Below are 15,273 nucleotides of genomic sequence, written 5' to 3'. Positions count from 1 at the left end.
AGAAAAGCAACTAGTATGTTGCGTTTGCTGGGTATGGCCAGCATCCCTACAACATATAATGACTCCCACCCACCAAAGGGGATTGGTCTAGAATGAGGCACATAATGCAAGAAGGGAACAGAAATGATATCGCAACAAGAACTTTCTAGCACTTTTCTTAGGGAGCTGCCTTGAGAGAGAGAGAGAAACATTTATTGAAGCATAAAATGGAATTCTCGCGGATCGAGGTCATCTCTTCGTCACGCTGTTTTCTCGTCGAAGGGAAGCCTCTGCAGCACGGGTGGTCCCTCAGTCCAGGGCTCCACTGAGTTTGGCCGCGTCCCTAGCGTGCTCCACCATCTTTCTTTGGACGGCGAGCTCGCAGCTGACGAGCCGGCTCTCCCAATGCTTAGAAAATACATAGAAAAGACAGTGGCTAGAGAAGAGAACACTCTCTTCACGGACGCGAGCATAACTGTAATAGGAAGCGAGGCAAAGGCCATCGCGGTAGTAATGAACAAGGAGGAAAAGCTTGTCTCGTGCGTCTCGGCCGAGATATGGAGCGTAGCTGAAGCCGAGGAAATCGCCGTGGCGCTGGCGGCAATGCAAGGCTATAGGGGGAATAAATCTCTAAACATTCACACAGACTCGAAAGAGACCTGTCGCAACTATATGAGGGGCAGAATATGCAAAACTGCCCTTAGGATCCTCAGAGGGAGTAACCCCTCGGAGGAGGCGGAAATCAAACACAATCTGATCTGGATACCTGGGCACGAGGGCATAAGGGGTAACGAGGCGGCGGACGGTCTAGCTCGAGCTAATAGATTCCGAGCTGGGCAGCAGCAGGAGTACCGCGCTAGTTACGCCGGGATCCTCAGTGACAGTTATTCGGAATCACTGCAACACTACAGGGGGACTAGATTCAAGTACCCACCGCCCCATAAAGCGCTGACGAAGGAGGAAGCAACGGGCTGGCGTAGGCTCCAGACAAACACCTTCCCAAACCTTTTCATATTAAACAAGATGTTCCCAACGCAGTATAGGGACACCTGCCCCTGGTGCGGGACTACGCCCACACTCTATCACATAACTAGGGAGCTGCCTTTGCTACGACGTTTACTTTTCCGCTATGCGTTTTCAGAATAATGAACGGAACGCCATCCTTTAATATTACTTACTTTTTTGCCATACCATGCGAATTATGTTTGTTAATTGTACGCGATTTTTATTTTGATAGCAATTATGTGGACACTCCAGGCGCATTTCGTCCGTTGGCGTAAGCGTTGCCGTGATGTTCCGTATAATGTACGAGCGCTAAACAACGTGACCACGCGCCGTATGCTCAAGGTGCGAGTGAAAGCTTGCGAGGGTGAGCCAAGGATGGTGGCTTGGTCTCGCGCACGCAAGGGAGGAAGGCGGGAAGGGGTTCGACTCCGACGGCGGCTGCGCATGGCGCGGCTGGGCGCGACCGAGCGGGTCCTACCTTGAAAGCGATCTGCGATGAGAGTCGGCCGGGCGGAGGGCTGGTAGCTTCGTGTTCACGGCTTTCTCGCCACTTATTGCGCGTTGAAGCGCGAGGCAGCACGAACGACAATTCGCTCGATGCTGCCGCCGCTCTTCCTCACGCCGGTGTTTACAGCGAGTGCCCGCGCTCATGGGGTGACACGTGTTCATGTTTGCTTGTGCGCGCGTGACACCATGATTGTTACTATATTTAGTAAGGGAATGTTCACGAATTATACGGCTTATGAGAATACAATCCTTACTTCATAGCGTCATCAGAAGCAGCTTATTTTATCGTCACTGCAGGGCGAAGGTCTCTACCTGCGATCTCCAATTACCCCTGTGCTGCGCCAACGGATTCCAACTAGCGCCTGCGAATTTCCTAATTTCATCGCCTCACCTAGTCTTCGGCCATCCTCGACTGCGCTTCCCTTTTGCCGTCTGTCTTGCCGTGGTCTGTCTTTTCCGGCAAAACAGACCACGGCAAAAAGTTTGGAAATTCACTCTGACGAGGGGCACACGTACACGACTGACACGACTCGGCCCAGTTCGAAGCGCGGGCGGCCATCATCTCCATCGGCGGGGTCACCGGCCGTCCGGCTCGTGACGTCAGTCTAGATGACCAACTTTTGTTAGGTTGAGCCCTTCAGCTGTCAACCAATCAGCAAATGTACATATAACGCACATTCCCGACTGGACAATTAGTGAAATCACTTGTTCTGAATAATAAACACCCTTTGCTTATTATGAATCTTTTTATAACGTCCTTTTTTCCTGAAGAATGAAGAAACAAAATATTTTTTCTGCGCCAGGTGAAATTTTTTTATTTTTCTGCTGAGATATGTTATGATGCAGTATAGAAAACAAACTTGCTCAATTTGTTAACTCGTCATCACCAGGTTGAATGAACGAAGTGTGGATTAGTACAAATGGAGGCATTGCTCGGATGCACAATGATTTCTGAAAAAAAAAAAATATTTTTTAACCTGCACGTCAAAACTGTCTTATAGTTCAGTGCAGTTATCGGTGTCAGTGGCATTTAATTTTTTATATGAAGCTGCAAAAGAAACAGCACCATGCAGTAGACAGGTAAAGAGTTTTTTTCTTTACATGTAGCGAAATTCCTTCGAATGCAACGACCGGAATAATGCGAATACTTCCAACCGGCATCTTAAACATGTCGGGGCCAGAAATTTCTATCTTGCTACAAGTTGCATCTCTCGCGTTGATGCTGCTGTCAGACACATCGCCGATTCTACCTGCAACTACAGTGCCCGCGACCCTCAAGCCGTGATTCCGACGTTCCGAGGCCGCTGTTTTTTCTCGTTGCGCCATATTGCGCTTTTGAAAAGTTTTGGAATCCCACGTTGCGCTGACTTGCGACGACACGCATGCGCAGACGCGTGGAGAGCAGGGTTACTTTTGTTTGTAGTGTGTTGCACATTGCTCCCCTGCTTGACATGATCCTATGCTTGAGACAGGCAAAATAATTAAAAAAGACAAGACAAAATCTTCAACCAAGCTGGATTGACTTAAAAAGAAATCTTTGTCCCTATTTAAATGGCGCGCTGATCTCGCTGACAAGAAACATCGGCGGCGGCAGCGCGCCGACGTCTCGTCGCGCACCTCTACGTAGAAGACGAAAAATCTGAGGAGGGGCCCTGATGTCACTCTTTGTGATGCCAAAGTGACGCCGGAAGTCGGTGCTACTCCGACATCGTGTCGGGACCGATTTCCCTCTCTTGTTTACATTACTCGCCTTCGGCGCGCTACCATAGGCGCAACCACGCCGGGCTGCATGCCGTAGCGATCTGACCAACGGTCCTATCGCGTTGGATTCCATCGCGATACCACCTAGGGCAAGCTCATCTGCTGTTTATGAGAACAAACACGCATGCTGGTCGTGGCTTCATCGGAATCGTTTTGCTCTGTTGAACACGTTTCGGACGGCCACTCACAGCGGAAGTGGGACGACCCACATCGCACCGACGAACGGTCTGGCAGATGAGAATGTCGTTACGCGTTTAAATACACCCACCCGTGAGGTATATATTCCCGTGAGGTATATTGTTCTCACGGTAAGTGAAGCTTCAGGGAAACGAAGTTCTGCGATGCCCAACAGCAAGCGCGTATGCGTGCGGCTAGTGCGTTGACCATGCCTACATACGTGCAGGCGTGCGTTCTTGCGTCGAGCCTTGTTCACTCTTGCACCACATCCGCCAACCTTCCCTACCCTGCGCCCCTCGAACACACATATAAGTTTACTGTAGTAAACGAGGTTCGTCCCTCTTTTACTCATGGCAGCCGCTTCTTTCCCATATACTCTCACATGGCTGTTTTACGTGCCACAAATGCATCATCCACTGTCAAAAGCTGGAACACTGCACAGCTGTCACTGACGTGCAAGGTGTTTATCGTACATAAGCTGAAGTACAGCAGTTTCAGTCTGCGATCACAGTTAGCATGACAACACGTACCGAAGACGAGAAAAATATCCCCCCGTCATCCTTCCTCCGTGGTACGGCGTTGCATGCGCGCTCGTCCTACGCTTTTTACTTCTTCCAATCCTATCTGGCCACAACAACAGCTGGGAGAGCACAATCTAGATAACACAGCAGAACAAAACACGCGGACCACCGCAATCCTGCACACACGAAAAATTTCTCACGGTCTTAAACCCACGGAGCAACAAGTGTGAGCGCACTATGAAGCAAAAAATAAGCAAAAATAAAGCAAAAGGGAGAAAATACCACGCTTTTCCACACCTTTCTCCTAGTGCGCGGAGGGGGTAGGTCCTCTCCTCATCTTTTCTTTCCTCCATGACTCCCCCATCATTCCCGTGGTGGGTCAACTTAGGGTCAATGACTGCAGCGCCAGAGATATAGTATACTGTAGGAAACTTTATGGCTGCCGCGTCGCGTTCTCCTTCGTGACAAATGCAGCATGCTATATTCCTGCTCGTTTCTGGAGCTGTGTGAGAAAGGATTATGTTTGTCTATTTCAACGCGTTCGATGTAGAGACGCACGAAATACCTTGAAGACGATTTACTACCGGGAAAGATCGCTCGATAATATCGCCCTAAGTACAACTTACGTTTGAACGTTACCTTTTGTTTTCGTGCGCCATAGTCAACCAGATAGAGCGTTTGCCAAGCAGAGCTTCATGGTTAAGCGACTGTGTTGAAATGCACCTTGTGCAGCTTCGTCAACTGTACTTACGTGCTTTGTGCACGTTGTCTGGTCCGCGTCGCACTTGTTTGCTGCGCCGCGGTCCGCGCTTTCGCTCTGAAAGCTGGGACAGGAAAGATGTGCTCGGCTTCCGAGCACATCCAACACGGCACCGCCATTGCTCGTGTTTAAGTACGCATTCGAGCACCCGACGGCCACAATGCATCGTCATTCTTGCAACAGCTCAAACATGAGCGAAAAAGGGAGAACGTACTCCGAGAGAGACGCCTGTCAACTCGCAAATGATGAGCGAGCAATGCGTCTGGCTGCCTAGGCGTAACTAAGAGATCAATACTTGCGTACGGTTCATCACTATTCGCGATGTCCGGATCGCTACCGCTTTGCCGCCAGGTGCACGCGTCGTCTGCATAGGCGCTATTTAACAGCAGTTAATAGCAAAATTAAGCAATTACCGGCCCTGCGGCTTTGCCAAGATTACTCTGAGAGTATACGCTCAGCATTTAGTCAGTTTAGCCCAAGTTAAATTTCGGTGCAGTTGGCCTTTAAAGGGACCCTGAAACGATTTTGACAATTTATACAAACGTACTGAGTCGTTAGGTCCTTCTGATTGTTAATTAATGCATCTAAGTGCTCCGCGTAAAGCGTGTAATTTATTATAAAGTTTTAAAGACGTACATTGCTGCAGATTGCAGCACACTGATCGGCGGAATTTGCAGCCGCCCCTACACATATGACGTAAATCACCCAATGACGTCAGTAGAGCGAGCTATCCGATTGGCTGCACAGGGTACGTCATCTATAATTTTTCGACCTTTATGGTGAACAAATTATGTTAGTAATAGTTAGAATGTTAGTTCATTATTTTCCATAAAAAGAAGGTAAAAGAAAGAGAATGCACAAGAACAATTTCTCACTAGACTTAAGCACTTACGGCACACATCAAGCGCCATCTGCTTGTGTTACAACGTGCTCCATTTTGACGAGAGCTGCGCAGTCAGAGTCAGTCTCAGTCTTTTCGTGAGCACTGATTCGAATTTGTTGCGTTGTGGGCTGCAAACGTAGCGACTGGCAATATGTCAAGCTGCGACCTCATGTCCCTCTGCAAAGCAGCAGACGAGTGGACTGGCTGCAGCGCATCAGATTGCCGCTATCCGATCGGCACCAGGATTTCCGCGTTTGCGGTCGTCACTTTACACCGGAAGCTTATTAACGCAATAGCGCTTCGCGAATCCGGTATTAGGGTGAACTCAAGCGCAAGGGGAGAGGGCCTGGCCGTTTGATCGTGTCGTTTCGCAGGATGAGCAGAAGCACAAACGTGAATAGTCTGCATGGCGCAGCCACCTGGTGGCACAGAGCTCAACCACACACAGTAGCAGTAACGAAATGTATTCTTTGTTGGCTTGCGTAAATTTTTCGCAGGGGTGTAATCGTTAACACGTTGTTGTTGTAAATGTTTAAAATGTTTTACACTTCGTTAGAGCAATACTAGCTGTCTAGCTGATTAAGCTCTGCGCCAACAGGCAGCTGGACCGTGGAGACCGATCAGGCAGCTCATGAACGTCTACGCTAGAATTCCTTCATCAGCTTTAGTTTATGCCTCCACCGTTTGGTCGAAATGCCCAGCTCGCCTGTGGTTACCGGAATACCAGACACGTTCGGCGCTGCGACAGAATGCTTGCAACGCACGCTACTTGAATAGCTCTCGCTTGGGGACGACTGTCAAGCAGCTGGAAGAGAGTTTGGAGAGGCTTCGCGTGCTCACTCCTAGAGAACCGGAAGTCAACGACACGACGTGCCATCATGACGCAGAGCCAGTGAAGGCAGAGCTTAGCCCCGATCACTCGGCAAACGAGTTGAAGAGAAAATGCATGACTATGGAGGAGGGCACCTTGTAATCGTCCGTAGCGCTCCTAATATGAGACGTTTCACACAAATTGTGGTGCAAATTATTAACTTTAGCTGTATCCTACGCGTCTACAAAATTTGTCCGAACCGTTTCAGGGACCCTTTAAAGAAATGTAGTGACACACTGTAATGCTGAAGACACATTTATCTACAATCTGTTGAGATAATTCTCAGATTTACATAGCTTCGCGTTGTGGGGTCTCACCCGTGATCTTGGGGACAAAGGAACAACACAGTAGTGCAAACAATCACAAGGACATTTATTGCACCTTTCATACACTAATACCTGCTAGCCGAATTGCTATCCACATAACATGCCGATGGGCGCGCGACAAATCTAGGGAGTTCAACTCCACCGCGACTGGATATCGAGCGAATATGTTCGCCCTATGCTGGACACCAACGCCTGGTCGTTTGCGCGTACGGTCACGCGAACGGTGGCGTGCACGTTCGAACGATCGTGTTTGTTCAGTCTGGTGTCCTGCTCCTAGGCCTCGCGAGACGGTCTCGCAGAAGCATAAATTGGCGCACGCGCGGAATGACCTCGCCGCCCACCGAGACCGTGCCAAAGAGGAGACTACCAGCCTACTCCCTGGTGCGTCCGACTAACTCCGCCGTTAGGCGGCGTTAGCAGCGCAACACTCACGCCATCTCTCGTAATATGTTGCAACCACACCGACCACCACCGGCGCTTAGCTACGGGGAGAAGCCGGATTACAGGAGATGCGAGAACCATGCGGGAGAAACATCAGGGGACGCGCGAGTTGAGTTTCCCCACAGCGTTCGTCACCAAATGCACGAAAGTTCTGTGGATGGTTAAGTATACGCATTTAAGTGCTTTGATGTAAATAATCCCTAACAAACGCATGATCGATGACCCCTCATGTTTCCACTTTGGGTACGAAGTCTTTGAAGGCCCTTTTAACACCGAATGCTTCTCCCAATTTTTGGGAAACCAGGCATGTGCGGATCTAGATACAATGACATTAAAGTCCCCTGTTATAATCTTTAGCATCTTCTTATCGGCAACCCGCCGTGGTTGCTCAATGGCTATGGTGTTGGGCTGCTGCGCACGAGGTCGCGGGATCGAATCCCGGCCACGGGGGCCGTATTTCCATGAGGGTGAAATGTGAAAGTACCCGTGTACTTAGATTTAGGTGCACGTTAAAGAACCCCAGGTGGTCGAAATTTCCGGAGTCCTCCACTACGGCGTGCCTCATAATCAGAAAGTGGTTTTCGTACGTAAAACCCCATAACTTAACTTTCTTATCGGCAGTGTTATCATGTGAGGGCAAGAGAGATAAAAGCATACCAAGTTATCCTTCAGAAATGAGTTCCTCATTTGGTGCTTGAGAGGCACGTGGGGTGATGTACAAGACTGCCAGTACATTTCCTTGCACATTGTACTTATTTTCTGCTAGTCATATATCACCAATCTGATCTGTAAAGGCACTGGGTTTCTCTACATTGGGTGGTATTTTAGCCTGATTGGTCTCACAGCAAAAGGGTTCATTTTGAGGTTCATGTAAGGGGCATTAGCACACCTCTGGATGGGAACCATAGTGGGGGCAGTGTGCAGTTGTGGTTGAATCCTAAACTTTAACATGAATATGCTTCATGGTTGGCTACAACAAAAATCTAACGCCTGCATGCATCACGAAGATTATTCAGCGACACAAAAGAATACATCGTGGCAGCTGGCGATCAAACCAATGATCCCTGTATTTGCAAGGCTGAAATTGTGACGCGACACGATGTCTGCGGCATGACAGCTGTAGTGGGTTCTTACTTCAAGTTGAGACATGGAGAAAGGCTCCTGAACAAGAATAAGACGTAATTCGGCTATGTTACCGTTTCAAGCATAGAAGGTCTGTACCTGGTCCGGAGCATGCCTATACATATTTTACCGCTATGTCACCAGCAGCATCACAGGTGTGATGAGGATCATTGTGGCATTTCTCTTTTTATTGCATGATCTGCAGGAGGATCTAGTCGGCCTCCCACACTCATGGTGAATGCTCTACTAAAATGCTGGATGGTTGGAGAAGGGTTGCCAGATGACCCGCCAAGTAATCTGTAAAAGACCCTTTTTTAATTGAGAACCACTAGAAACAGCCAAGCAAAGGGCCAGGGATACTTCTACCCATGAGAAAAGCCAGTGTGTTTTGGGTGGTGCCAGTATTCGAAGGGATAAAAAAAGAGCAGATTGGGTGAGGGAACAAACGCGAGTTAATGACACCTTAGTTGAAATCAAGAAAAAGAAATGGGGCATGGGCAGGACCTGTAATGAGGCGGGAAAATAACCGATGGTCATTAAGGGTTACGGACTGGATTCCAAGGGAAGGGAAGGGAAAGGCCCCCTCACTGATGGGCCCCCTCACTATAGTGAGGGGGCCCATCACTATAGCCATGACAGCGAAGTGACGAGATGACAGTAGCTTATGTAAGGGGACGATGTAACCTGTGTAAGCGGACCTATCCACCTGCGCTTTGTTTTTAAAGACAGCGGTTTTCTTTGCGAGTTACCACCACTTTTCCGTATTGGGTATGTTTCTACCATCTTATCATGGACCGATCCCGGAGATTGTGCAGCAGAAAAATGTGGGCTGATATGTCGATCACACTTGTCGAGAGTGGCCCGAAGGCTGCTCCGCACTGCGCCTGCGACGCCTAGCGACAAGCACCGGGTTCGAGATGTGTTGGCCGATAGCGCCAGGCGCGTGGACGCTGCGGGATTCGCGGGCGGCCAAGATACAGGCCTGCGTGATTTGCGGGTCGCGAGCACCGGCTTTTTATCACTGGACGAGCACTGCCAGCTGAGCTGCCAACGTGACACGGCTAGAATGCTGCGGCCTGTATCTTGGCCGCCCGCGAATGCCGCAGCGTGCACGCGCGTGGCGCTATCGGCCAACACATCTCGAACCCGGTGCTTGTCGCTAGGCGTCGCAGCCGCAGTGCGGAGCAGCCTTCGGGCCACTCTAGACAAATGTGATCGACTCTGTACTGCTTGTTTGCTTCTTAAATTATGACGCGTGCCCTCTACAGAGGATTTGCAAGGCAACCAGTGGTCAAACGGGCAATAGGATAGAAAACTTGAAATAACAAGCATAGGTCGGATTAAAATCAATATTGTAAAAGAAATAATACAAACTAGCGTTGCAGACATTTTTTTTTCCTTGCAGGAAACCGTGTGCTTTATGAAAGGATAGTTCTAACGAAGTTGTTTTTCATCGCTATTTTTCTCTCTCTGCGACTTTACCTAGCAGAATTTTTTTCTTTGCAAATTCGGCAGTCGTTTTTGTTAACAGGAAGACATTCGTGACTTTAGCCGAGAAACTGTGATTTAAAATGCCAGTTTTTTTGTAATTTACCGTAATTTTTTCCGATGGCGAACTGAAAGGAATCAGCGCATGTACGTGACACTCGGACTGAGGAGAGACGACGACGTTTCCTCCGCGTGCCTCGTGTTAATCGCGTCAACAGTCCATGCACCGGACGCTTCCACGAGTCACTCCGAAAGGACACGCAGCTTTCGAACTAGAGCGCTCTCAAGGACTCACCGGAGTCAGCGCGACCTTCACCTAGCTGATGTCCCGAAGACGAGGTGCGAAGATCCGGCCCACCTCTGCCAGGCTATTGATCGGCTGCCCATGCATCAGGAGTGCCAAGCAATGCCACATCAATGGATATGCGAGCGTCGCCACCGACGTGTCCCTGTTAAGGCTGTTTCCTGTCGCCTTGCCACTCTTGCCCCGTCCACTGGGTATCTACCGAGGCAAGCCGTCCCACAGCAATGTGCAAGACCGGCTGTCGTTTCTCAAGTTCGCTCCAGATGGTGGGGCGCCTTCACTTCTACCGACCATCGCCACTGTCGCTACGCCCTGAGTCGTTGCCAACCTGATATGTTTTCCAAGAGACAAGCACCTGCTTACGACGGCGCAGTGGAATACCTTTTTGACTGGCTTCACTGCGGGCATAGGGGACGCGACGTTCCATCTATAGAATTGGTAGGCAACACCGTGGCAAAGGCGAAGCTCAGATCCTGCTGCCATTCTGCCATTAGCGCGGCTGCGAAGTCCTTGCCTCCGGAGTTTGCACGGACCACGACGAGAAGGCGCTACGTGCGATGCCTCATGCCTGGCCCAGTTATGCACTGCTGGAAGGTTGTCAGTGGAAACGGAGGGCATCGCTTTCAGGACAGCACGGGAACATTCCAACTCCAAAGCACGCGCAGCACATATTACGGCTGTCTAGTCTGGAGCTGCGAACGTGATTTACCACCGCACCTACGCCAGTTTGATAAGGCGATGATGCGGGCCAGTCACGCTGCTGCGCGAGCGACTTCGAGGCGAGGAGGACGGTGCGCATTGCTGTTGAAGTTTCGTCCTGTTGGCAGCAGTCGAGCTGCTCATGACGCCCACCTCCTGCAGCCACGTGCACGAGGGTGCTTTTCGGGGCACCCAACGGGAAAGGCGACGATTCTGCTTTGCGGTAAGCCACGTGGCGCTGGAAAGCAAGGCGAAGACTCCGACAGGAACACTGCTCCACAAGGCGTCGACTACAAGCGCCCGATGGATGCGAGTGCCGCTTTGAGCCTGATGAACCCGCCATCCAACGCTACTGGCAACGCAGCAGACGGCACTGGTCCTGGCCCACTTCGAACCGTTGACGAGATGCCTACTGTGATGTCCGTCGTCGTGGAGGAAGAGGCTCTGCGTGCCGTGACTCACGCGGTACACGAGGAGGAAAAGCAAGAGCAGCACGAGCAGGCCAGCCAGGTCGAAAGTTTCCTTGGAATCCGAGAAGTGCAAACTTGAAGGAATATATAACAACGACTTATTTCTTCTTGGCTCCCTTACCTGACTGCTGCGCGCTGTTTCGTAGGAGCCAAATTTTCAAGGCCGGCTTTTTAGCTCTTGCTTCCTAGCTTGGCGTGGCACTGGCCATCCTCTTTACAGCGCCCGAACAACGCAGCATTTATTCCCGGGAAGACGGCGTCGTCAAAAGCGACACAGGCGGCAACCGCGCTACACAGAACTTACGTCTTGTGCCATCACCGGAAAAGACAGGAACATTTTTGTGAATTGAGAAGCAATTACAAGGTGGGTGACTTCGCTACCGTCTAAGGGGTACTAAATTTCGGGCTCATCATGTACGCGCTAAACGCATTTTTGTATTATGCCGTTCAATAAAATGTTTAAGATAATGATGAGTACAGCTTTACTAATAGAAGCTTTACACCTAAAACCATCGCTGAATGTAGTTTCGATTACTAGTAATGTTTGCGTACAGAGCTTTGACAGTATAGCGTTCTTTTTTTCTAGGCAGCAGATTCGGCTTTTCGAGTAAAACTAGGGCGATCAGTGCTCCGTGGTGCATAATTTTATTGCTGTAGACCGCTAGATATATTAAAAAGAATCCGCGCTGCCCGTGTGAGGCAGGCTGCATCAAACTTTCAAAAGATTTTACACTCCGCAAGTCTATGTGCCTCTAAGAATTACATCAGTGGTTGCTTTAAGTATCGTAGCGCCCAACTATGGCGATTATTGGGGAATGGCATGCCTGCCATCGGCACGCTGGGCAAATGATGCGCGACAAAGTAGGAAGCTGTGAAGTATTCAGCTTTTTTCAAAAAGTTGATGTTATATTTATTAATTTTTATTTATTTATTAATTTATTAAGAAAATGATAACAGTTTTTTCACACCCGGATTCAGGGCCGATCCCCCAGGGTGAGTTGCGGCATTTCACTAGAGAACAAGAGGGAGGTATAGCGACATGCATCTCTGCCCTGCGGTACCATGTTGAGCTCCTATAACCCTGTACTTGGGAGACTAATGAGAGGTTTCTGCTGCTCTGTGAAGAAGCACGCGAAAAGAAGACGATACAGTAAAACGGCTTTAACAGCGTAGCTGTTCTGAGTCGAGCCTTCGCCGTCCGGTGTCACGCAGGGGGGCAGGTTCCGGAGCTCACCGCCAGAGGGCGCGCCGAGGGTAGGAGCGAGTTAATATAACCAGCTCTAGAGGAAACGCTGGCCCGAAAAAGTGGGAACCGCTAGGGCGCCCGCCCTGTTGCCACTGGTCAATGTGGCTAGTGCAGTTACTACTGAAAGAGCTGAAAGCAAGTACAGGTCACCTGATGTTTTGCCATTTAAAACGCATACCTGATGTCTTTATGAAGGTTAATAAAGAGAAAATCAGACATACACCCGTTGGTAGCAATTTCTACAAAGGAAACCCATGCGGGTTCCTCGAAAGAAAAGCCTCGCAGTTGAAGAAAAAGACGTCCTGGTCAGGGACTCGAACCCGGGACCAACGCCTTTCCGGGGCAGCCGCTCTACCATCTGAGCTAACCAAGTGGCTAGCAGATGGCAGGCCGAAGTCGCATTTGTCGACAAGTCGAAGCAATGGCAAGAGTTTGAGGTGATCTGACCGCAGCTTCGAGCTCCTAACTCGTAACCTCGTCGAGTGACACTGCTGCAACAGGCGTTACCGCTGAAATCTGCATAGCACCGGAAACTTCATCAGGATCATCCTTCGGTTGCATAACTGGCACCTGCACGGCCAACATCGAACACACCCACACCATCCCGCAACATAGAATAAAGAACCAACTTATAAAGCCCAAACCACATGGCTGCACGAACATCACCACACTACAAGCGAGACGCCATGCTGCTACGCTGCTACGGTTGCCGGATTAAAACTGACTACTGTCACTAAGTCTAGCAAGCGTCTCAGGAGCTGGCAACCTCGGCGCGTAGCAACATGGCGGCGCTCTTGCGGTTCCCGATTTCAATGCATGGGCACTATGGGTAGCTTGTCCTCTAGAGTCAATATAGTAACTGTATGAGGAGCGATAAAACCCCTAAATGATCTAAAAGTAACGACATCTCCTGTCTCCTCCTCCTATGCCGGCGCTTCTTTCGGCTCCTACCGGGCGCCGACGGTGGCAGCAGTTCCGCCGGGTACATCAAGTAGACGCTCCCATCGTTCGCCCCTTTGGCGCGCAGTCCACTGCGCGCCTGAAGGATTTGGTTGTTGTGTTTATGACAGGAGAGGTTCATAAATGAGTTACCCCAATAACTGCTGGGATCCACGTTGCACTGCTTTATCGAAGCTCCTTCCACAGCGATCACTTCGGTTGCAGTGTCAACGGTGGAGGTGGTGCGCGAAAACGAGCTAATGAAATGTTTTTTCTCGAACCACACTTATGATCAGCTTCATTTGAACTTGAACGCTGCCAAGAGTAATTGGAGCAACATACGCTTTGTATGTGGATATTAACCTTTTACTTTTTTTAAGAGACAGACGTGTGGTCTAGGCTTTATGTTAACAGACGGGGGTGTACTACTCCCATAATATGTTCTGTCGAAGGCGCGGCAACAGGAGGGTTTTAAAGAGCGATGAAGAACCTCGATAGTTTGAAAGTAGCGCCACTCTTTGAACTCTGCCGCCGCCGCGCTACATCCTCGCCTCCTCATCGCCCCTTGCCCGCCTCCTCCGCGAAAACCGGTTTTGTGGCAGTTTCCATGCACGGCCACTGGTTTCCCTGCCGTTGCCCTTGAAAATGCGCGAATCTTGAGCTTTACTTATGTTTTTCTTTTTAGGTGAATGTCACCATTCTTCTCCTGCGGTTTAGTGTTGGCGCTATGCCGTGTTGTAGCGCATATAGCTGCAGCAGGAAATCAGAAGATGGTTATGCAGTATTTATGAGACCACAAGGAAAGCATGACGGCTTGCGCAAGAAGCAGTGGCTGACCAACAATGGCCGAAATAGCTTTCTTCCGACAAAGAACAGCCTTGTTTGCGAGGTACGGCGCCTTCGTTATTGTTCGCACCAAAGCATCCCCTAAGGTTGAATTTTTTTAAAAACTCTTCAACCTTATTCATCATCGTTTTTGCTTGATAATTTGTGTGTAGCATAAAAATGGTGTTGTCCCCAGTATGCTGAATATTCTGCTTGGACTCCATCACCTCGCACGTAAACGGTTATGCAGTTGCAAATGCAGCAGCATTGGTTCGACTTTCCCCTGTGATCGATTATGCGCGAAGGTACAGCCTCCCGATCGCGCTTTTCGTGATTGTTGGGATCCTTTGCCTCCTTGACTGAAAATCGAAAAAGCGGCTTGTAAAGGAGCTTTCTTTCAAGCTTACTTCAATGTGTGCTTCAGTCACTTAGTTACAATGAATGCAAGCCCTGAAAAAATTAATGGCAAGAATACCCATGGTATTGCGGATGATGGGCGCTAACTAGTCAACATTCGGTTTTTTCAGTTGTTGAATTTGCTTTGAATTGGTCTGTCATGCAAGAATGAGTGGGCCACGATTATTATTTGGTTTTCTGGCGGATAAAGGCCATCTGCAGGGGGTGTTCACATGATCGTGCAAGCTTGCTCGCATTGAAATTGCGCAGCCGTCTTATTCAGTTTAGAGACCACAGCGCAAAAGCTACTTGCACACTGAGGAGACAATCACATGGAAAGACGATGCACTCGCGACTAATTCATTTTAAGGCACGCTGAAATGATACCTGCAGTACTCATGCGCGCACAGGTAAGAAAAAAATTCAAGGGGCATTAATTGTCCCTACGTGGATGGGCGCGAAAGCATTACACGGCCATCGAGCGATGCCTATGCACTTCCAGTTCTCTTCAGTTAATTGCGCCTTAACACGAATGGCTATAGGCTCGAGTGTC

This window comes from Dermacentor albipictus, unplaced genomic scaffold (genome assembly GCF_038994185.2).
Source record: "Dermacentor albipictus isolate Rhodes 1998 colony unplaced genomic scaffold, USDA_Dalb.pri_finalv2 scaffold_14, whole genome shotgun sequence".
Taxonomy (NCBI): Eukaryota; Metazoa; Arthropoda; class Arachnida; order Ixodida; family Ixodidae; genus Dermacentor; species Dermacentor albipictus.
This window is presented reverse-complemented; position numbering follows the sequence as displayed.